This window comes from Bufo bufo, chromosome 2 (genome assembly GCF_905171765.1).
Source record: "Bufo bufo chromosome 2, aBufBuf1.1, whole genome shotgun sequence".
NCBI lineage: Eukaryota > Metazoa > Chordata > Amphibia > Anura > Bufonidae > Bufo > Bufo bufo.
The window spans coordinates 481,401,773-481,426,256 of record NC_053390.1 but is presented as its reverse complement, the minus strand read 5'-3'; the positions used below and the strand labels follow the sequence as shown (position 1 = coordinate 481,426,256).

At 42.9% G+C, this 24,484-nt stretch overlaps 1 protein-coding gene across 1 annotated transcript in view; it reads right to left on the bottom strand.

Annotated features, from left to right (window-relative positions):
* Positions 1 to 14,274, bottom strand: part of NRTN (neurturin) — a 451,311-nt gene extending 437,037 nt beyond the window's left edge. Inside the window, exon 1 of the mRNA XM_040417758.1 lies at positions 14,058 to 14,274. The gene's annotated coding sequence lies outside the window, so the exon portion shown is untranslated. The remainder of the gene's footprint in view (positions 1 to 14,057) is intronic.
* Positions 14,275 to 24,484: the final 10,210 nt, after the last annotated feature.

Genomic DNA, 24,484 nt, shown 5'->3' with positions numbered 1-24,484 from the left:
GACCGTAAGCAGGGAAACACATGAGCGCTGATCGGAGGAGCCCTGTGGAGGGGATGGACTGAGGGAAGGTCCTGGAGACGCGTACAGGTGGTGTACAAGCGGCGGACGACTCGGACTGCAGTAGTGAAAGCAATTATTATTTTTTTTTTTTAAAGGAGACCAATCTGAGTGAATATGAACCAGGATTAAAGTAGACCAAAAAAAATAAAAATAAATTCTCCCTGAGGTGAACAGAAAAGTAGGCCTATGGAATGTAACAGACCACCGAGGAAAGGAACGTAAGCCTGAAAAGAACGCAGTTATGTTTGTCAGGAGAAAGGTACCAGAGCGGTGGGTGCAGACTGCCCCGGTGAGATTATTGAGTAAAACCATGATGTAGCAATGAACAGGAGAATGCAGCTTTGAGTGGAAGCAGAGTACAACACATGATGTAACAACAAATGGGGCTTTGGATGTGAGTGGTACCTAAAAAACATGGTATGGGCGCAGCTCTGAGTATGGGAATGGAGTATAGGACAAGATGTAAAAGCAGACATGCGGACGCAGCTTTGGATGTGAACGGAATATTAACTTGATGTGACAGCAGACATGGAAAGAACCTGTAGTAGCATAGGACGTGTGAACGCAGCTCTGGGTGCGAGTAGAGTAAACCTGATATATCGATAGACGGATGAATGCAACTCTGGTCGAGGGTGGAGTGCAAAAAATGATTTGACAGCGTAGTGTGAATGCACCTCTGGGTGTGGCCGAGAATGAAATTGGTAGAACAGAAGCTCTAAATATGAGTGGAGCATAAACATGATGTAACAGTGAAAGTGAATGCAGCTCTGAAACAAGCCTAGTATGAACATGTTGTGACAGCGGACGTGTAAACACAGCTCTCACAGTGAGCAGAGCAAACATGGTATACCAGTCGACGCATGAACGCAGTTCTGGTTGTGAGTGGAGCAAGGTGTGAACACCAGGGTGGTGCGTCCAGAGAATAAAAATGGAGTAACAGTAGCAGCTGTAAGCTGAGTACACAACATGTAATAACAGGCGTGTAATATGGATCCGGCTGTCGGCTGGGTACGGAATGAGATGTAACAGCCAACAGGTGACCGCAGCTTGAATGCGAGACCAATCTGAGTGAATACGAATCAAGAGTAGGAAAGTGCTGGACAGTAAAGACGTGCGGATGCAGCAGAAGACATGAAATAAAAGCCGAAAGTGTAAATGCCGCTCAGGATAGCAGCAGAGCATAAAAGTGCGGCAGGGTTCTTAAGTACATGGAGCAGTGAAATACGTGAAGTCTAAGGATGGTGGTAGCGGGGTGAGGGGGAGACACGTGGCAAGGAACAGCTACAGCAAGAGGCCTAAACAATAAACGCTGCGTCCGATCTCCAAACATGACGTCACGTGCAGCCCGGGTAATTCTTCCTATGCAGCAAACCGACTGAAGTAACTTTTCATATGAGACGAACAAAGCGAAGTGAAACTGTGTAAGTGTAAGATTTATAGGAACTAACTCCTATTACCAACAAACAAAGTTGAAAAGAAATAGAAGTATTTAGCCCCAACGAGCAAACCTGAGGTAGCAGATTCTGAGGCGAAGCCTCCCGTTCGCTAGCAAAGTCAGTTCCAACCAGCCAGGAGAGACGGCCCAGCCCAACCTACTTACATAGTATGGCGCGTGCATGCAACGGTAGCAGAGAGCAAAATAACGAGCTCCATGCTGCAAAGAAAGACTCCTACCACCAGAGAAGCTAGTTTGCTAATGACATCCAGCGGCAGCTGTGCACCTGAGAAGACACGCCTGTGAGTAAGGCTGTGGCTCGTATATGAAGAGCCTCCGCCCCTCCCACAAATGCAGGCTGACTAATCAGCCTTACCAACATATATATATACATATAATTATGTATATACTGTAAATATATAACACACATGGATATATATTTATATACTGTGTATATATATATATATTTGGTAAAATCTAGGCTCCTCCCACTTTGGTTAGTCCCGCCCATTTTCAGACGGGACAGCGACTGGAAAAAAATCTATAAAATGCCTACTGTATGCAGGGGCTCAGGAGGGTGTTATGGCAGGGAACTTCAGGGAAGCATATCCTCCTTCACTAGCTGCTGATTTCTTTCACACTCGGAGGGCACCAGTGATGGGAGCAGACTGTTCATGCTCTGCTCTTACAGGTGAAGGAGAAGTGCGCAGGCGCAGATAGACTGCACAGATCATCTGGCATGGACGAGCTTGATGTGAAGCTCCTCCATGTCGCGTGCAGCCATGGACGGATTCGGCTGCAGGGCAAAGCGGGCTCAGGGGACGTGGCTTCAGATAATAGAAAAGACAGGCAGATCTGCTTAATGACATATATTAGGAAATTAACTTAGGAAATTAACTTTTTCCCTGCCTCCCACACTGTAGTAGCAAATACTTGGAGAGTGGACAACCCCTTTAACTATTTACATTTCAAAGTGGATGCTCCAGTGAGTAAAGAAGAAAAGTAATTCATTTCAAATGTAAGTTTGTGTCCTTTCATCCTCTTCCGAAAGACTGTCTGCAGAATGCTTGGGTTGAACTAATTATAAAGGTAGACTTAAAAGCAAGATTTAAAGGAATTTATAGACTTGATCCTAAAGATACAGATGAGTGGGAATCCTCCTAAGGCTACTTTCACACTAGCATTTTTGCTGGATCCGGCAGGGTTCAGCAAAAACGCTTCCGTTACTGATAATACATAATAGTAATAATAATAATCACCTCTGCATCTGTTATGAACGGATCCGGTTGTATTATCTTTAAAATGGCAAAGACGGATACGTCATGAACACCATTGAAAGTTAATGGGGGACGGATCAAATTTCCATTGTGTCAGATTGTGTCAGATAAAAACGGATCCGTCTTGCTTCGCATCCCAGGACGGAAAGCAAACCGCAGCATGCTGCGGTTTGCTCTCCGGTATGAGAACGGAACAGAATGCTTTTTGTAGCGTTGCATTCTGTTCAGTTACATTTTGTCCCCATTGACAATGAATAGGGTCAAAACTGAAGTGTTTTTTCCCGGTATTGAGACCCTCTGCCGGATCTCAATACTGTAAAATATTAACGCTAGTGTGAAAGTAGCCTAAATTGGATTTAGCTGTTGCAAGTCTCTCTAAAAAAAGCTATATCCCTCTGTGGAGTCCATTGTTTAAAAGGTCTGAAAAATAACTATGTCACATCTTCCTTAATGTGCAAATCTGTCCTGGTTTCACACGAAACATGTAGCCATGGGTTGAGAGTTATACAACTGGTGTAAAGTAGATTCCATCTTTCATTTTTCACAGCTCCTTTAGAAAATAAAAAGTGGAATTTGATTGGTTGCTATGGGCAACTAAGCCAGTCTACTTTACACCAGTTTGATAAATCTCCCCCTGAAGTTTAAAAAGGACAATTTCTCCAGGTTGTTGGCAGCATTTCAGGGCATCGATTAGTATCATCCTTTGTCGCATAATAGTACAGAGGATAAATGGGAGAGCTTTAAATCCACATTGGGTAATTATACTGCAAAATTTATTCCTGTAGGTATTAACAGCTAAAATTAAACTCAGCCGTAGCCTTTAAAATTGACAAAGGGCTTAATGAAATCTGTAAAAGAGATAAAATCTGCAAAAATATAAGAGGAGGTGGTGAAAGACAGCTAACAAATTCCATAAAAATCTTTAAAGGGGTTATCCCATGACTAATGTACAAAAAGGAAAATCAGACATCATATAGTACATGACAACCTCTTTCTAACAAAACTAGAACCAGTCCTGTACCTCACATGGATCCAGAGATCTCCCCATTCACTGCTCTGCTAGATTTATATCAAGCTGGCAGCTCAAGGGGAGTGTCTTTTCTGCTGTCCATGCTGTCCCTAAGCTCAGGAGGCAGTTGAAGAATGAAACTAAGCATTTGCGGCCATCTCAGTGAGCAGGACAATAAAATAAGAAAAAAAAAAAATGTAGGTTGCGCTATACAGTTACATTTTATTGAATAACTCAGTGGCTTATATGCAGGTGCTGGTTTGAAAACTGTAGAATATTTTTCGTGGAACAACCCCTTTAAACATATAACTGCAAACCAAGGTGGGTGGTCGCTGAAAATAAGCAAAATACAAAGATACTAATTAGGTTTTTTATCTCTATATATACAAAAGAAGAGAAAGGAGCTGATAGCTGATATTGGTGGCGCCAGTGCAGTACATCCGGTAATATACTTAATTGGTTTATAGCCAATATTTTTATGGCATGGTGGGAGGGGTGTTTTCTCCTCATCGACAACCACCCTTGGTGCAGTGGTATGGTCGCTACATCGATGACCTGCTGATTGTATGGTCTGGTGATGTGGCGGCCATACCACTGTTCCTTGACTATATTAATTCATGTGTGGAGTCTATTTCTTTTAGCCTCCAACATCATAGCATACGCATATGCTTCTTAGATTTTTTGTTTGGAGGTGGACTGCACCACTTCCCAAGTTATCACCACCACATATAGAAAGGAACTAGCAGGTAACACGATCCTGCATGCCTCTTCGTGTCACCCACCTCACACAATACGCAACATCCCTAAGGGTGAATTAATTTGAGCCCGCCGCAACTGTTCGAACACTTATTTGTTTGCACGAGAAGCGAAAAACATTACAGACAGGTTGACTGGCAGGGCCTATTCTCATAAATCTGTTGCCTCCTTTGTCACTGAAGTTTCAGCCATGGATAGTGTTTCCCTGGTTTTTCTGAAAGTAAAATGATTGCCCCAGGTGGATGCCACATCCAAACGCAGACGCGGTTTTACCTCCTTTGTGACACAATATAGCTTGGAATACGATCGCATATGCAAAATCATCAAGAAATATCTTCCTCTATTATCATGCGATAATCAGTGGATGGATATTGTTGTGGAGGGAGTAAAATGGGTAGCAAAAAGGGCTCCAACTATGGGCAATTTTTTGAGTCCTAGTCTGTTCTCTGAAAAAACTGTGCAGAGATCAACCTGGCTCAATAACAAGGGCAGCTATAAATGTGGCCATGCCAAATGTATTTGTTGCGATCATACTAGACCCACTAAGAACTTTAGATCTGCTGCTAACAATAAGGAATTCACTATACAGTCTTATCTCAATTGCAATACAAAGTTTGTGGTTTATCTGATAACGTGCGAGCTTTGTCATTTGCAATATGTAGGTTGTACCACTAATGAAATAAAAACTCAGATTCATAAGCACATCTCAGATGTTCCATATTACAAAAACTGCAACGTGTCTGCTGTCAGTACACACTTTGCGATTTTACATGGAGGCGATACTTCCAATCTAGTGGCTCAAGGAATCGAGAGAGTTTTCCTTCCCACTAGAGGGGAAGATCATAGGAGGAAATTACTCAATCGAGAGGCATACTGGATCTTTCAGCTGGGTTCAAGACAACCTCAAGGTCTGAACAAAAGGCATGATTTAATTCTCCACTATTAGGGGAGTCTCTCTTGTGCTTAGGTGTTTTTCATATACCTTTATATAGTGCACCTATAGTTTTGCCATTGTTTTTATATCTGTATTGACTGTACACCTGTATAGGTTTGTCTGTCAGCATCTGTGATTTTACTTTTTGTATATTCAAGTTGATTAGACATATGTGATTGCACCATGTGTGTTGTTCCTCACGATCATGTGATCGATTGATTGCATGGCCGCCTGTGTGAGCAGCTCATAAGATGCAGTCACATTAGAAGTTTAATATGTCATGAGGAAGGACCGCTATTTATTTATGGTCTGAAACCGTAACCAAACTACTCTTGTTGTCGAAGATTTTATGCCGCAAAAAAGCTACAATTTTTTCCACCACCTTTGAGCTGGATTTTCCTATTTTTCTTGAATCTACTCGTACACATCCAGATGCGTCATTCGTGCTTGACTGGTGAAGGGGAAGGTGAGAGCTGCTGTGTGCTTTAATGTTAATTGGTTAACTGTATGTATGATTTAAGCTAAGTTATATAAGGTAAATGTGAAAAAGGCTCCAGGTCCAGATGGATTACACCTAAGAGTTCTCAAAGAACTCAGTTCAGTTATTGCTGTGTCCCTTTTCATAATTTTAGGAGATCACTGTAAGAACTGTGAGTCTGTGGAATAGTCTACCTCAGGATGTGGTCCTAGCAGGAACAGTGGGCAAGTGGGCAGTTTTAAAAATGGCTGAGATGAATTTTTCAAAATAAATAACATTAATGCTTATTGCAACCCCCCCCCCCAGCATCTGAGTGGTTCAATGATGAGGGGTGTTATTTACTTTTAAAAATTAATCTCAGCCATTTTAATTCAATGCTGATCGTGGCATCTGAGAGTCACATTTTGGCCTTTCAGGGGTTAATCAGGGATTTACAAAAAGTACATACCTCATCCGTTTGATCGAGGAGAAGCCATAGCTGCCATCTTGATTGAAGAAAACTCGTCAACACATCACACGTCAGCGGGTGCGAGATTTGGCACATTGTCTTCAGTCAAGATGGCCACAAGGGCCTCTCCACAATCAAATGGATGAGGTATTTATTTTTTAACAATTTTTAGAAAATAAAAATCACTATTGGACAATACAATATACATTAGGCAAACATATGACTCTGATAATTGGATTTTCCCATTTAAGCCTGTGATGATGATTTATGTGTTGGGGAGCCATAGTACTTACATTAGTGCCTAAACTGACATGTATTATTTTCTGCCTTGCAGACTGTGATGATGGGAAACGATTTGGTATGCAGGCATATGTATTTTTTGGAAGTCAAGACAATTTAAAAAAAATTGCAAACAAAAAGAAATTCTTAATTGGACAATGTCCAATACGATATATGACAGGTCAGGCTAATAACTCTGGATTGTTTGAAAGACAATATTCATAGCTCTTTTTTTTAAAAAAAAAAGGGACAGCATTCTGGAGACATATTATCACTTGGGGCCACATGACCACTCCCACCACCCAAACTTGCCCTAGGTGTGACACAGATTTTCAGCGTGCACTAATAGAGTCTACTATTACAATATACAGCAACTGTGATGACCAATACATCATGTTAGATACACTAGTCTATGCTAACTAGAGTTTTTGTAAACAAATGTTTAACATTTGCTTTGAAAAAAATGCGTAATAGCGCACAGTCTGCAGCTTCAATATATGCTGCCAGTGATGCTGGAAAGTATGCTTATTTGTACACATAAACTATAAAAGCTTTGCCACAGGTTTTTTAAGAAAAATAAACATAGGCACAATAAGACTGCCACTTGGTGTCACAAAAATATATACTGTTATAGACACACTAAAATATGCTTACTTATACATTTGTAAACAGCAGAAAAATTACAATAGGTTTTTGCATGCAAAACCACTATTGGACATCCCTGTTTCTTTGCAACAGGTTTTTAAAATGGAAAAGGGCACAATTGTGGCGCATATACAGTGAAATACAATCCTGATCAAAAGTTTAAGACCACTTGAAAAATGGCAAAAAATCATATTTAGCATGGCTGGATCTTAACAAGGTTCCAAGTAGAGCTTCAACATGCAACAAGAAGAAATTAGAGTGAGACAAAACATTTTTTGAGCATTCAATTAATTGAAAATAAACGATTAAACTAAAACAGGCTGTTTTTCAGCTGATTAAAATTTTAGGACCACATGCCCTTTAAAAGGCCAAATCTGTGCAAAGATGTGGATTCATTGTCATTTTCTGTCAGGTAGTCACACGTTGTGATGGCAAAGGCAAAAAAACTCTCCCTTTTTGAACGTGGTCGGGATGTTAAACTGCATAAGCAGGGTCTCTCACAGCGCGCCATCGCTGCTGAGGTGGGATGCAGTAAGACAGTCATTTGGAATTTCTTAAATGATCCTGAGGGTTATGGAACAAAAAAGTGAAGTGGAAGACCCAAAAAAATTTCATCATTACTGAGCCTGAGGATTGGCTGTCCGTCAAGACACTGGACGATCCTCGACCCAAATTAAAGCCCTTACTGGTGCTGACTGCAGCCCCATAACCATCAGACGGCATCTGAGACTGAAGGGCTTCAAAAACAAAAAAAGTCTTCAAAGACCTTGTCTCCTTGAACGCCACAGAACTGCTTGTTTGGACTTTGCAAGAGAGCACCAAACATGGGACATTCAAAGGTGGAAGAAAGTTTTATTCTCTGATGAGAAAAATGTTAACCTTGATGGTCCTGATGGTTTCCAACGTTACTGGCATGACAAGCAGATCCCACCTGAGATGTTTTATACGCGCCACAGTGGAGGGGGCTCCATAATGGTCTGGGGTGCTTTTTACCTTCAGTGGAACAATGGAGTTTCAGGAAGTGCAGGGGCGTCAAACAGCTGCTGGCTATGTCCAGATGTTGCAGAGAGCATTCCTCATGACTGAGGGCCCTCGTCTGTGTGGTAACGACTGGGTTTTTCAACAGGACAACACTACAGTACACAATGCCCGCAGGACAAGGCACTTCTTCCAGGAGAATAACATCACTCTTTTGGCCCATCCTGTGTGTTCCCCTGATCTAAATCCAATTGAGAACCTTTGGGGATAGATGGCAAGGGAAGTTTACAAAAATGGACAACAGTTCCAGACAGTAGATGGCCTTCGTGCGGCCGTCTTCACCACTTGGAGAAATGTTCCCACTCAACTCATGGAAACGCTTGCATCAAGCATGCCGAAACGAATTTTTTTTTTGGGGGGGTTTAGTTTTTTTTTTGAGGTGTGGTCCTAAACTTTTGATCAGCTTAAAAACAGCCTGTTTCAGTTTATTCGTTGTTTTCATTAAATTGAATGCTCAAAAAATGTTTTGTCTCACTTCCATTTCTTCTTGTTGCATGTTGAAGCTCTACTTGGAGCCTTGTTAAAATCCAGCCATGCTAAATATGATTTTTTGCCATTTTTCAAGTGGTCTTAAACTTTTGATCAGGACTGTATATGCTACATGTGATGCTGGAAAGTATGCCTGATGCACACTTATAGAAACATAGAAACATAGAATGTGTCGGCAGATAAGAACCATTTGGCCCATCTAGTCTGCCCAATATACTGAATACTTTGAATAGCCCCTGGCCCTATTTTATATCAAGGATGGCCTTATGCCTATCCCATGCATGCTTAAACTCCTTCACTGTATTTGCAGCTATCACTTCTGCAGGAAGGCTATTCCATGCATCCACTACTCTCTCAGTAAAGTAATACTTCCTGATATTACTTTTAAACCTTTTTCCCTCTAATGTAAAACTATGTCCTCTTGTAGCAGTTTTTCTTCTTTTAACTATTCTCTCCTCTTTTAACTTGTTGATTCCCTTTATGTATTTAAAAGTTTCTATCATATCCCCTCTGTCTCGTCTTTCTTCCAAGCTATACATGTTAAGGTCCTTTAATCTTTCCTGGTAAGTTTTATCCTGCAATCCATGTACCAGTTTAGTAGCTCTTCTATGAACTCTCTCCAAAGTATCAATATCCTTCTGGAGATATGGTCTCCAGTACTGAGCACAATACTCCAAATGAGGTCTCACTAGTGCTCTGTAGAGCGGCATGAGCACCTCCCACTTTCTACTGGTAATGCCTCTCCCTATACACCCAAGCATTCTGCTAGCATATCCTGCTGCTCTATGACATTGTCTGTCTACCTTTAAGTCTTCTGAAATAATGACCCCTAATTCCTTTTCTCAGATACTGAGGTTAGGACTGTATCACTGATTTTATATTCTGCTCTTGGGTTTTTACGCCCCAGGTGCATTATCTTCCACTTATCAACATTACATTTTAGTTGCCAGATTTTTGACCATTCCTCTAGATTTCCTAAATCCTTTTTCATTTGGTGTATCCCTCCAGGAACATCAATCCTGTTGCAAATCTTTGTATCATCAGCAAAAAGACACCTTACCATCGAGGCCTTCTGCAATTTCGCTGATAAAGATATTAAACAATATGGGTCCCAGAACAGATCCCTGAGGTACCCCACTGGTAACAAGACCATGGTCTGAATATACTCCATTGACTACAACCCTCTGTTGTCTGTCCCTCAGCCACTGCCTAATCCATACAACAATATGGGAGACCAAGCCCAAAGACTGAAATTTATTGATAAGCCTTCTATGTGGGACAGTATCAAAAGCCTTACTAAAGTCTAGATAAGCAATGTCTACTGCACCTCCGCCATCTATTATTTTAGTCCCCCAATAAAAAAAAAATCAATAAGATTAGTTTGACATGATCTCCCTTTAGTAAACCCATGCTGTTTTTCATCTTTCAATCCATGGGATTTTAGATGTTCCACAATCCTCTCCTTAAGGCCTCATGCACACGACCGTTGTGTGCATCCGCGTCCGTGGTTCTGTTTTCCGTTTTTTTCTGCGGATCCATTGACTTTCAATGGGTCCGTGGAAAAATCGGAAAATGCACCATTTGGCAGCCGCATCTGTGATCCGTGTTTCCTGGCCGTGAAAAAAATATGACCTGTCCTATTTTTTTCACGGTCAACGGTTTGCGGACCCATTCAAGTCAATGGGTCCGTGAAAAATCACGGATGCACACAAGATTGTCATCCGCGTCCGTGATCCGTGTACATTTTTTCCTATCATTTCAATGGCAAACTTGACTTAGATTTTTTTTTTCATTTTTCATGTCCGTGGAGCCTCCAAAAATCAAGGAAGACCCACGGAAGAAAAAACGGACACGGATCGCGGAACAACGGAAACTGTTTTTGCGGACCGCAAAAAAAAACGTCCGTGTGCATGAGGCGTAAGTATGGTTTCCATTAATTTCCCCACTATTGATGTCAGGCTTACTGGCCTATAGTTGTCCGATTCCTCCCTAATACCTTTCTTGTGAAAGGGCACAACATTTGCTAATTTCCAATCTTCTGGGACGACTCCTGTTGCCAGTGATTGGTTAAATAAATCTGTTAATGGTTTTGCTAGTTCAGCGCTGAGCTCTTTTATTAGAATTGGGTGTATCCCATCAGGCCCCTGTGACTTATTTGTATTAATTTTAGACAGCTGACTTAGAACCTCTTCCTCTGTAAAGACACATGCTTCAAAAGATTCATTAGTCTTCTTTCCTAACTGAGGTCCTTTTCCTTTATTTTCCTTTGTAAAAACTGAACAGAAGTATTCATTGAGGCAGTCAGCTAGTTCTTTATCTTCTTCCATATACCTTCTTTCTTTTGTTTTTAATTTGGTAATTCCTTGTTTTAGTTTCCTTTTTTCATTTATGTATCTGAAGAATGTCTTATCGCCTTTTTTCCCTGACTGAGCTAATTTTTCTTCTGCTTGTGCTTTAGAAGCTCTCATAACTTGTTTGGCCTCTCTCTGGCTAATCTTATAAATTTGCCTGTCACCCTCGTTTTTTTATTTTGTAATTCCTAAATGCTATCTTTTTGTTTTTAATGATTTTGGCCACTTCTGGTCTCTTCCACAGTGGTCTCTTCCTTTTTTTGCTTTTACTGAGAAGCCTAATGCAATTTTCTGTTGCCTTCAATAGTGCCACTTTTAAGTAGTCCCATTTCTCCTGGACTCCAATGAAACTGTTCCAATCTGATAGGGACTCGTATACCACTAATCTAATTTTAGAAAAGTCAGTTTTTCTAAAATCTAAAACTTTTGTTTTTGTGTGGTGTGACGCAGTCACTGTACTTATAGAAAACCACACTGACTGGTGATCACTAGATCCCAAGCTTTCCCCTACAGTAATATCAGATACCAAATTTCCATTTGTGAATACTAAATCTAAAATGGCCTCCTTCCGGGTTGGCTCCTCAACTACTTGCTGTAGAGATAATCCCAGTAGGGAAATTTAGAATATCTGTACTCCTGGCAGAACTAGCTATTTTGGTTTTCCAGTTTACATCAGGAAGATTGAAGTCTCCCATAATGATAACTTCCCCCTTCAATGTCATTTTAGCTATTTCCTCAACTAGTAGATCATCTAATTCTTTGACTTGGCTAGGTGGTCTATATATCACACCTACACAAGTTACCTTATGATTATCAAGCTGCAAGGTTACCCAAACTGACTCTAAATTGTTCTCGCTAACTTGTGTCAAATTAGATTTTATGCTATCTTTCACATACAGGGCCACCCCTCCCCCCTTCTTGCCTTCTCTGTCTTTCCTGTATAGAGCTAACCCTAGTACTGTTATATCCCAGTCATTACTCCCATTGAACCACGTCTCAGTAGCAGCCACTACATCTATATTCTTAGATGCCATTATAGCCTCAAGTTCATTGATCTTATTCCCTAAACTGCGAGCATTTGTAGACAAGAATCTGAGCTTGTCATTTCTTAACCTTTGTGCTACTGGCATCTTCTGGCATTGTTCCAGGGGGCAGTTGGACTGCTGGATTATCACTCTTTTGCCCCCCTTTCCTAGTTTGAATGCTCCTTAGCAAATACTTGGAACTGTTCACCGAGGACATTCGTTCCCTTGAGAGAAAAATGCAAACCATCCCCAGAGTCCTAGGGAAAATCAAGAGAGAGAAGTTGACTTTAGAAGAGATAATACTGTATTGACCATGGAGGGAATGGTTTCCATTATTTTGATTCTTTTGAGAGGAAACTGGAAACTAACTGTGCATCAAGACCTATTGTTTCAGAGGGAATTTTGCAACCAGATCCGTTCAAACTTAATTTACTAGATTGGAAGCTGAAATTAGAAAGGCTTAGTGGCAACATAACCTATAGATTTATTTTTCTTCATGATGCTTGACCGCTTCAATTTCTCGTCCATCCACTGCTGTCATTTTGCTATACCTACAACACATTTTTCAGAAAGACCTTATGCATGATACACTCAAAGTCCATTATAGCCTCAAGTTCATTGATCTTATTCCCTAAACTGCGAGCATTTGTGGACAAGAATCTGAGCTTGTCATTTCTTAACCTTTGTGCTACTGGCATCTTCTGGCATTGTTTCGGGGGGCAGTTGGACTGCTGGATTATCACTCTTTTGCCCCCCTTTCCTAGTTTAAATGCTCCTTAGCAAATACTTGGAACTGTTCACCGAGGAAATTCGTTCCCTTGAGAGAAAGATGCAAACCATCTTTCTTGTACAGTTCTTTTCCATTCCAACAAGAGCTAACATGAGACGCAAAGCCAAACCCTTGGTTCAGACACCATTCGCCAAGCCATACATTGAATTCCTTAATGCACATCTTCCTGTCATTCTGAAGGTTATGCACAGGCAAAACTGCAGAGAATGAAACAGTTGATGCAACCTCCCTTATATCCTTTCCAAGTGTGTGAAAAGCTTCTTTCACCTTTGAAACCTCATTGCAGGCCAGATCATTTGTCCAAAGATGGACAATAACATCCACCTCCCTTTCCTGCTTTGCTTGCCTAACAATATTGAGGATCCGTCGTCTGTCCCTGCTAGCGGTAGCACCAGGGATTATGAACTGTAGAAGCTTTGCAACAGATTTTTAGATAAAAACAGCTGGCTCTTACATATAAAAAAAAGAGTCCTGTTGGTTTAAAAGCTAATGTCTTGTGCAATAAAACACATGACATTATGAGCATTTTCAGCCCTGGCTACAGACACATAGTACACTAACTGTCTGAATACTGTCCCTAATGATAAAATCTTACTTTCTAATTAGTAATTCAATGTACTTAACTAAATATATCTTAATCACAATCCCTACACTGTCCCTCTAAGACCCTAAAATGGCTGGCTTGTGTGTCTAATCGATGTCTGTCAAAGATATGGCACACACGTCTTATCACAATGGTGGGTGCCATTTTGTGCAATTCGTCCAAAGTGAATTTCCAAAGCTTTGGATTAGTTTGAAAGATGTTTTGTGAAACAAGTGACAAATTCAATTCATTTAGAATTGATTCACTCATCTCTACCCTAGACTTGTTCTTTCTAAATTCAAGCAAAGATATGGAAGTTCTTTTTCTTCTATAATAATTAATTTAAAATCGGAAACTAGAGCCAATTCCTGTTCACCAAGCATTCTTTGGGGTATATTTCAGGGTATTTTTGTTACCAAAACAAGGAGGTAAATTCAGACTGGTCATCGACCTGACTTACGTGAACAGATTCATTCTGAAAAAAACACTTGAAGATGGAGTATATTCGGTCAGTCCTCACTGTTATAAATCAAGGCAACTTCATGACTACAATAGACCTACAGGCAGCTGGGAAAATTCTGCTCTTTCAGTCACCAGGATCTTCCGTATGTCTTGGCCTCTCCATCAGCTGGGAATTGAGAACTGGCTATGTCTTCCCTCTGCTTCCACTCATTCCTAGAGTCCTAGGGAAAATCAAGAGAGAGAAGTTGACTTTAAAAGAGATAATACTGTATTGACTCTGGAGGGAATGGTTTCCATTATTTTGATTCTTTTGAGAGGAAACTGGAAACTAACTGTGCATCAAGACCTATTGTTTCAGAGGGAATTTTGCAACCAGATCCGTTCAAACTTAATTTACTAGATTGGAAGCTGAAATTAGAAAGGCTTAGTGGCAACATAACCTATAGATTTATTTTTCTTCATGATGCTTGACCGCTTCAATTTCTCGTCCATCCACTGCTGTCATTTTGCTATACCTACAACACATTTTTCAGAAAGACCTTATGCATGATACACTCAAAGTCCATTTTCTCTACAATAAATTCATCATTCAGAGACAAGTTTTCTGGCCATGCACTCATCGAAAAATTCTTCAAGTCTATTAAGAATTTGTTTTGAAAGCCTTATTTTTATTCTCATTTCAGCCTCTTCAATCAGTGGATCTTAGATGATTTTCATGGAAAACCATATTTCCAGTAGCTGTGTCACCAGCTAGGAGGAGTAGTAACATTCCAGTCTTGTCTTGTAGACAGAAAATGCTGCTATACTCAGGACTAGTGATGAGAGGCAGGGGCAATATTCGAATTCACGATATTTCACGAATATTCGTCATATGTTCGCAAATTCTAGAGTTCACGATTATTTTTTTGATCGCGAAAATCGGCAATGTAATATGTGCGTATTAGGCTACTTTCACACTGGCGTTTTGGCTTTCCGTTTGTGAGATCCGTTCAGGGCTCTCACAAGCAGTCCAAAATGGATCAGTTTTGCCCTAATGCATTCTGAATGGAAAAGGATCTGCTCAGAATGCATCAGTTTGCCTCTGTTCCGTCTCCATTCCGCTTTGGAGGCGGACACCAGAACGCTGTTTGCAGCGTTTTGGTGTTCGTCTGACGAAACTGAGCCAAACGGATCCGTTCTGACACACAATGTAAGTCAATGGGGACGGATCTGTTTTCTATGCTTTAATCTGGCACAATAGAAAACGGATGTTCAAGACGGATCCGTCTTGGCTATGTTAAAGATAACACAAACGGATCAGTTCTGAATGGATGCAGATGGTTATATTATCTGAACGGATCCGTCTGTGCAGATCCATGACGGATCCGCACCAAACGCGAGTGTGAAAGTAGCCTTAGGCGTGCAATACAGGTGTGGGTCACTGCTGCTAAATTTTTCAAGCTGCTAGAAGTTTCCTGAGACTGGAGAAAATGTTTGGCATGGCAGAACATTACAATAGCTTTATATGCAGATAGAGTGCTCCAATATATTTGCAATTGCGCAAATAGGCAATTAATGATGCGCATGTTTTTGCAAAATACATGCAACTTCACATTTTAGCAGGTCTGACTACATATTACTGATTGGTGCACTAAGTATTGTCACGCTAACTAACACACTGCACTGGAACCTATCAGCTACACTATATCACAATCTAACCTACACTGACTATCTCCCACTAACTATCTTTATTATATATAAAAGCCAACTAACTATGCAATGTAATTAAACAGTAAAGCACACAGCACAACAATGACACTGCCGATTCAAATATTCGTGCCCAACACTACTCAGGACCATGAAACAACTGCTACAACAGATGAAGAATTGGGAACTTCTGGCAGCACTCCAAGGGTAAGAGGATCCACATAGAGTATTTGAAGAGGATTTTATTGGTATGGAAGACTACGCGTTTCAGGATTGATTCATGGTGTATTTTACCTGATGAAGGGATCAGTGCGATCCTGAAATGCGTAGTCTTCCACACCAATAAAATCATCTTCTAATACCCTTTGTGGATCCTCTTGTCCTTGGGGCACTGACAGAACTTACCAATTCTTCCTCTGTTGTAGCAGTTGTTTCCTGTATAATGTCCGGGCCACTTGAATGCCAGAGCCAAGGCCTTTCAGTTTCTGTATAATCACAGAGATGTTGTGCATTTAGTACAACAGTGTCAAGTGAGCAGCCAATTGTAGAGGCTTATTTATTCTCTCTTGCCAATTGCGGTTTCCTATGTCTTTGCTTCAGAAGCACACTCAGGACCATGCCAGGTTATTTTTCTTCATATAGTATTAATCCAGTAATTGTCTTGCCAGTCATTTCTTCATCTTCAGATTCTGATTACATTATAATTTTATATATAAAAACAGCCTTATACCTTAACAGAGGCCAGGACTTTAAAAATCGAAAGCTCTTTTTCTCCAATATCAGAGAAAAAACATGGCCAGAAAGCAAGTAAAACATAGCCTTTAGTGTTACTATTAAATATATATATATAACCCAAATGTGACCAAAAAGAGAACAAAAATAAAAAAATGATATTACAAGACTCAAGGGTATCAAAAATAAGCCTGGGGATGGGCAGCAGATAAGTGGAATTTCTGACCCTATTACTCAATAACCTTCCTTAGAACGGAATGGCCGTCCTGATTTTGCTAGGAATATTATTTTGGCATTACAGTGCGCATTAATATTTGACTCTATTATCAGTGCATCCGTTATCTATCTGTATGAATGGTTTCAGTGGAATATTTGGCATTTATTTATTTAACCTCTTACTAGTGTTGATCAAGCACCAAAGTGCTTGGGTGCTCTGATGCTCGAGTAGATCACTTTGGGAGCACAATGGAAGACAATGGGAGAACCAGAGCATTAAACCAGGCAACCCCTGCTCTGAAGAGGGGAGGGTGTCCGGTTCACAGGAAAAGGTCAGAATTTGATGGAAACACCACTGAAATGGTTCAGGAACAGCATATAGAGGATGTCTGGATGCATCTTGGACTCTCAAGTCGCTGCTGGTAACGATGTTGTCCGAGTAGTACGCCACTTTTACAGACTGACAATAATATTCACAAAACCGAAGATAAAATCGATTTTAGAGGAAAAATTGTTAGGAAACATTCTTTCCTGTATATTTACTTGTATGTAAAGTGCAAGTGCTGCCAAAAATAGTAGAGGCACTCCGTTACAACCTGTATATCGCATAAAGGAGGGCCTCATTCACATTGTGGTACAGTTGTTCAGGTAGTGGGACTCCTACACTCATAACGCCTATGCACTAAGTGAAAGTGCTGCCAAAAATTTCAAGGAACCGGCACTCCAATACACCCTTTATTACACATAAAGAAGGGCATCATGCACACCCTTGAAAAATTATGATTGATGGCCTGCTGGTGACCCTCAAAAACATTAGGAGCAAGGGCCTGCTGGTGACCCTCTAAAACATTAGGGGTGTGGGTTTGCTGCTGATCTGACCATCTAAAACATTAGGGGTGAGGGTCTGCTGCTGAGCTGACCCTTTAAAACATTAGGGGCGAGGGACTGCTGCTGATCTGACCATCTAAAACATTAAGAGCGAGGGCCTGCTGCTGATCTGACCATCTAACACATTATGGGCAAGGGCCTGCTGGTGACCCTCTAAAACAGTGTTTCCCAACCAATGTGCCTCCAGCTGTTGCAAAACTACAACTCCCAGCATGCCCGGACAGCCTTTGGCTGTGCGGGCATGCTGGGAGTTGTAGTTTTGCAACAGCTGGAGGCACACTGGTTGGGAAACACTGCTCTAAAACATTAGGGGTGACGGTCTGCTGCTGAGCTGACCCTCTAAAACATTAGGAGTGAGGGCAGCCTAATAAGCCTGTTGATATGATGGAGGAGGAGGACAAGAAAAGGAAGATTAAACCATATACCCTTTTTTGTGGTGGAAGGGGTACATGGGAAAATAGTGTATTCAATACACCATAAAAGCCACTTTTAAAGTGCCTTTATGTTCATACGCTTTTCTCTGGTGGAGTAGAGAAGTGAGGGGCAATCCATGCCTTGTTCATTTTGATAAGAGTCAACCTGTCAGCATTTTCAGTTGACAGGCGGATGCGCTTATCAGTTATTATCCCCCCAGCAGCACTAAATACCCGCTTTGACAAAACGCTGGTGTCATGCCCTGCTCAGGCTATGTGCGGAGGTCTGCCAGATTAGCAGCACGTGTCTAGCCTTTTGTTTTGGAGTCGAGCTAGATCCGCCTCCCTTCCGGTGCACTGGGTGGGGTCATTGGTTTCAGTTTAAATTACACCCACTCCCAGTGTTCCGTGCTGGTTATAGCTTCTGTCTGGCTCTGTGAAAGCAAGGAAGGAAGGATTGGCTGTTCCTGCTCAGAAAAGATAAGTTGGTTTTGGTTTTCAGGTGGTTTGCTGTCTAGGCTGTTAGAGAGACGCCTGCCCCCTCCAGGTTCTGAGGGAGCAGGATGCCTCTATCCCCCTTTCACCATTTTAGGGATTTAGGGTATCAGCCCAGGCACGAGGACACATTATTCCCACCTTAAGGGTCTCAACGTGGGCATAGCAGTATAGGGAGAGCTGGTAGGGATTTGTCAGGAGGTGACCTTGATCCCCAGCTTCTCACCTAGAAACTTGTTTGTTTATTTTTCTGTGTATCTGATATCCTGTCCACCGTGACATTATAACCCGCCAATACTTTGACTGCCATTGCTCAGCGGTTTTGAGATGGAGTCAATTGATGCGCTAGTTTATAGCATGCAGGGATTATCCCTAGAGGTTGCGGATCTGTGTAATTCGGTCACACTGTGTCAGAATGCTCTGGCATCAGGTGCAAGTCAAATTTATGGGGAGCCTAAAGTCGCTCTCCCTGATAGATTTGCAGGGGGTGTGGATGACTTTATCCACTTTAAAGAGTCATGCAAGTTGTATTTTCGGCTGCGTCCATCTTCGTCTGGTGATGAAAGTCAGAGGGTTGGTATAATCATTTCTCTGCTTAAAGGGTACGCGCAATCCTGGGCCTTTTCTCTGCCGCCCGGTTCTCTGGCCCTCCGGTCGGTGGAAGAATTTTTTAAAGCCTTGGGATTTTTTTTCCAAGAAGCTCTCGGTCGCCGAGAGGAATTATGTTTCAAATGCTTTATTGAAAAGAGAAATTTTCCATCTTTGTGGCAACATCTTGATATAGCAATAGAATACGTATTTTAGTCATACATAAAGTACAATAAAAAATGAGTAAGAAATAAAATAAAAATAACACTAACAATCATCAAAGGGAGATCCAATAGTGTATATCAGCTAGGATGTAGAGAGCAATTCCATAACATCACATAAACGAATGCCTATATAAATCACATTCCTGAAGTAGCCTTATACGATATAGCAGTCATTACAATGATAGACTTTGTTGCACATTGGCGGAGTAGGAATAGGAGACCCAGGGTTCCCAATGCTTTTCGAATGCTTCAAAAGTATCCATATGAATGGCTGAGAGTTTTTCATACAGCAGAATCTTATTGACTCTATCTAAAACTGCCTGGTAGCTTAATGTACTAGTCTTCCATTTGAACGCAATATGGATTCTGGCAGCCATTAGGATATGTTGACAGTTTGAACTTGGCAAATGTCAGCCAAGGGGCCTTATCCCCTAAGAGACATAAGGTGGGGGTAGGTTGGTAGCTACAACCTAGAATTGTGGAAAGCAATCTGCATACCTTAGATCAGAATAGCTGGACCTGAGGGCATGTCCACCAGATATGATAAACTGTTCCATTTTCAGCACATCCCCTAAAGCATAGTGGCGACACCTATGGATATATATGGTGTAGCCTAAAAGGCACTAAATGAGTTCTATGAAGGACTTTCACGGAGGTCTCCGCCAATGTGGTTTGCCAAGAATTTTTGGTTAGGGTTTGGGAATGGAGGAACCATTCTGAAAGAGGATATTCTACCTGTGTATCCTTCTCCCACTCCACCATATACGGGAGCCACACTCCATCAGTTGAGGAATCCAGCATTCCATATAGTCTAGACAACAATCCTTGTCTACATAAAGAAAAGGTGACAAAACGCTCAAAGGGGGTAAAGTCTAAGTTCAGGTTATCAATCTCAAACAGAAAATTTGATTAGCCGTGAATGATTCACCCCTAGGGAGGTTAAATTTACCTTTAAAATCATTCAGGGCAATCAATCTACCCCTGACCAAGAATCTATGTAAAGTTATACACTTGTTGTCAATCCACCAGCTAAAATTTGAGGCTTCCAGCCCTTGTGGGAAGGCAGGGTTACCTATTAGGTGGAGGAGAGGAGAGAGCTTAGATTGTAAGGCCAACTTAAACCTAACCGATCTCCACAGCAACAGGGCTTGGTAAGACAGCGGTGAGTTAGAACGTACCTTTATCGGTAGGGTTAGTGAGGTCCAGAGTAGGGCTCTCCACGACCAAGGTGAAAGGAGGGATTGTTCTATCGAGATCTATAAGGGGTGTGTCTCTGGCTTAGTATGTATCAAAAAGAGCTGGGCTAATCTAGCAGCTTTATAATATTTTATGAAGTCGGGAACTGAGAGACCCCCTTGTGTTTTATGTCGGCACATGGTAGTCCGAGCTATACGGGCTCGTTTATTGCCCCAGATGAACTTCGCCGAGAGGAATTATGATGTAGGAGATAGAGAATTGCTGGCAATCAAATTAGCCTTTGAGGAATGGCGTCACTGGTTGGAGGGGGCGTCTCACCCCGTTACAGTATATACAGATCATAAGAATTTGGCTTACCTGCAATCTGCCAAGCGTCTGAACCCTAGACAGGCCAGATGGTCACTGTTTTTTACCAGGTTCAATTTTGTGGTTACTTTTCGCCCGGGGGTTAAAAACGTCAAGGCAGATGCGTTGTCTCGCAGTTTTCCTGGGGGATGTGATTCAGAGGATCCTGCTCCGATTTTGGCTGATGGGGTGGTGGTCTCCGCTCTGTACCCCGAATTGGAGATGGAGGTGTTGGGAGCCCAGGAGGGGGCTCCTGGTTCTTGTCCCCCAGAGAGGTTGTTTGTTCCTGATGGACTGCGATACAAGGTATTCAAGGAACATCACAATACTGTCCTTGCTGGACATCCTGGTGGTAAGTCCACCTTTGATCTTGTGTCCCGGAGGTTCTGGTGGCCCGGGTTACGTAAGAGCGCTGAGGATTACGTGGCAGCTTGTGAAACCTGTGCACGGTCAAAGGTTGCTCATACTCGACCTGCTGGTTCACTTCTTCCTTTGTCTATTCCGTCTCGTCCTTGGACGCATTTGTCTATGGACTTGACTCAAGAGTTGACTCAGGGTTCTTGACTCAAGAGTTCTTCGGGGTTCCCTTCAATACCTGGTACACTGGAGGGGATACGGCCCTGAGGAAAGGATGTGGGTTCCGGCTCTGGATGTTAGTGCCAGCCGACTGGTGAGGGCTTTTCACAGATCCCACCCGGATAAGGTTGGGCCGGGGTGTTCGGAGGTCACCCGTAGAAGGGGGGGGGGTACTGTCATGCCCTGCTCAGGCTATGTGCAGAGGTCTGCCAGATTATCAGAATATAGGATATATGACCGCGGCACTCGATTTTGCGACTGACCATCCACCGCACCAGAGGCATTATATATTCAGGCCGTGATCAAGGTCTCGGGATGAGACCGAAACGTTGGCCTTAACTTATGTCTATATCTGGATGGAATATTTAATAAATACATCTGCTTATCAAAATCGAGTGCCGCGGTCATATATCCTATATTTTGATTGCTATTACCGCTGAGCACCGGAACTCAACCACGGTGTGCCGTCCAAACAACCTCAAAATTGCCAGATTATCAGCACGTGTCTAGCCTTTTGTTTTGGAGTCGAGCTAGATCCGCCTCCCTTCAGGTGCACTGGGTGGGGTCATTGGTTTCAGTTTAAATTACACCCACTCCCAGTGTTCCGTGCGGGTTATAGCTTCTGTCTGGCTCTGTGGAAGAAAGGATTGGCTGTTCCTGCTCAGAAAAGATAAGTTGGTTTTGGTTTTCTGGTGGTTTGCTGTCTAGGCTGTTAGAGAGACGCCTGCCCCCTCCAGGTTCTGAGGGAGCAGGCTGCCTCTATTCCCCTTTCACCATCTTAGGGATTTTAGGGTATTTTCAGCCCAGGCACGAGGACACGTTATTTCCACCTTAAGGGTCTGAACGTGGGCATAGCAGTATAGGGAGAGCTGGTAGGGATTTGTCAGGAGGCGACCTTGATCCCCAGCTTCTCGCCTTGAAACTTGTTTGTTTATTTTTCTGTGTATCTGATATCCTGTCCACTGTGACAGCTGGTGGCAGAGCAGGCCAGCACCTCCAAGGCGTAGAGTGTCAGTTCATGCCACGTGTCCACCTTGGACACCCAATACTTGTAAGGCACAGAGGGATCACTGAGGACGCTGACATGGTCTGCTACGTTCTCCACCATCTTCCAAAACTTTTCCCTCCTTGTGACACTAGGCCACGCATCAGGGTGAGGGTGCTGGTGGGGTGTCATGAAACTGTCCCAGGCCTTGGAAAGTTTTGCCCTGCCTCTGTTGGAATTGCTGTGTGTTCCCCTCGTCTCCCCTCCTTGGTTGCCCAAGGAACTATGTACTCTGCCGCCAGCGTTGTCAGCTGGAAATTTTTGGAGCAATTTTTCCACAAGGACCTTCTGGTATTGCACCATTTTGCTAGTCCTCTCCACCACAGGAATGAGAGATGAGAAGGGTGAACAACCAATAATGGGTTTAGGCAAAAATGCGTATAACGCAAGGGTCACGGAAAAAAGTCAGCATAACATAAACTCAGTCCCAACAGACAAGACTTCGCTGTCCTCATCAGGAGGATGACTCTCAATCTCCTCATCCTCTTCATCCTCTTCAGCCCATCCACACTGAACAGATGGAATAAACCTGCTATGGGTACTACCCTCTGTAGCGGAGGCAACTGTCTCCTGCTCCTGCTCCTCCTCCTCCTCATCATCCAATTCGAGCTGAGAAGACGAACTGAGGGTGGTCTGGCTATCACCCTGTGTACTGTCTTCCACCATTTCCACCTCTTCCACATGCAAAGCTTCCGCCTTCATTGTGAGCAGCAAGCATTTCAGTAGACACAGAAGTGGGATGGTTACGCTGATAATAGCGGCATCGCTGCTCACCATCTGTGTTGATTCCTCAAAGTCGCGTAAAACCTCACAGAGGTCAGATATCCATGCCCACTCGTCGCTTGTGAAGAGCGGCGCACCTTCACTAGTAGCTCAGGCAAATTGGGGTAGGTTTTGATAAACTGCTGAACCACTAAGTTGAACACGTGCGCTAGGCATGGTATGTGTGTGAGCTTGCTGAGCTCCAAAGCCGCCACCAAGTTACGGCCATTATCAGACACAACCATGCCGTGTTGTAGGTTGAGTGGCGAAAGCCACAGCTCAGTCTGGTCCCTTATACCCTGCCACAGCTCTGCGGCAGAGTGCTGTTTGTCACCTAAGCAAATTAGTTTCAGCACGGCCTGTTGCCGCTTCCCCACAGCAGTGCTCCACTGCTTCCAGCTACTGACTGATGGCTGACTGGTGCTGCAAGATGGGAATTCAGAGGTGGAAGTGCAGCCACTAATGTAGGTGGTGGTGGAAATCCTGATGAAAGTAGGGCCCGCAATCCTTGGCATCGGTAGCACCTGTGCCATCCCAGGGTTCGACTCGCTCCCGGCGTCCACAACGTTCACCCAGTGTGCCATCCGGGAAATGTAGCGTCCCTGGGCACAAGCACTTGTCCACGTGTCAGTCGTTAAGTGGACCTTCCCAATAACTGCGTTGGTCATGGCACGGGTGATGTTACGGGACACATGCTGGTGTAAGGCGGGGACAGCACACCGGGAAAAATAGTGGCGGCTGGGGACTGAGTAACTAGGGACAGCCGCTGTCATCAGGCTGCGGAAAGCCTCAGTGACCACAAGCCTAAATGGCAATACTTCCAGGGCCAGCAATTTGGAAAGGTGCACATTTAGTGCTATGGCCTGTGGGTGGGTGGCTGGGTATTTGCGCTTTCGTTCAAAGGCCTGGGGTATGGACATCTGTACTCTGCACTGGGACACAGAAGTGGATGTGCTAGCTGATGGTTCTTGTGAAGGTTCAGGTGCAGGGTGGAAGGGATCCGGTCCTGCTTCTTGGACAGGGGATTGGCCAGCATGTAACACAGGGGAAGAGGAGGCAGTGGTGTGAACTGCAGATACAGATTTTGGACCCAGGCGTTTGACCCACCTATTAGGGTGCTTTGATGCCATGTGATGAATCATGCTGGTGATGGTAAGGTTGCTAGTGTTCACACCCCTGCTCATTTTGGTATGGCACAGGGCGCAAATGACAATTCTTTTATCGTCCGCACTTTCCTCAAAAAAGTACCAGACTGCGG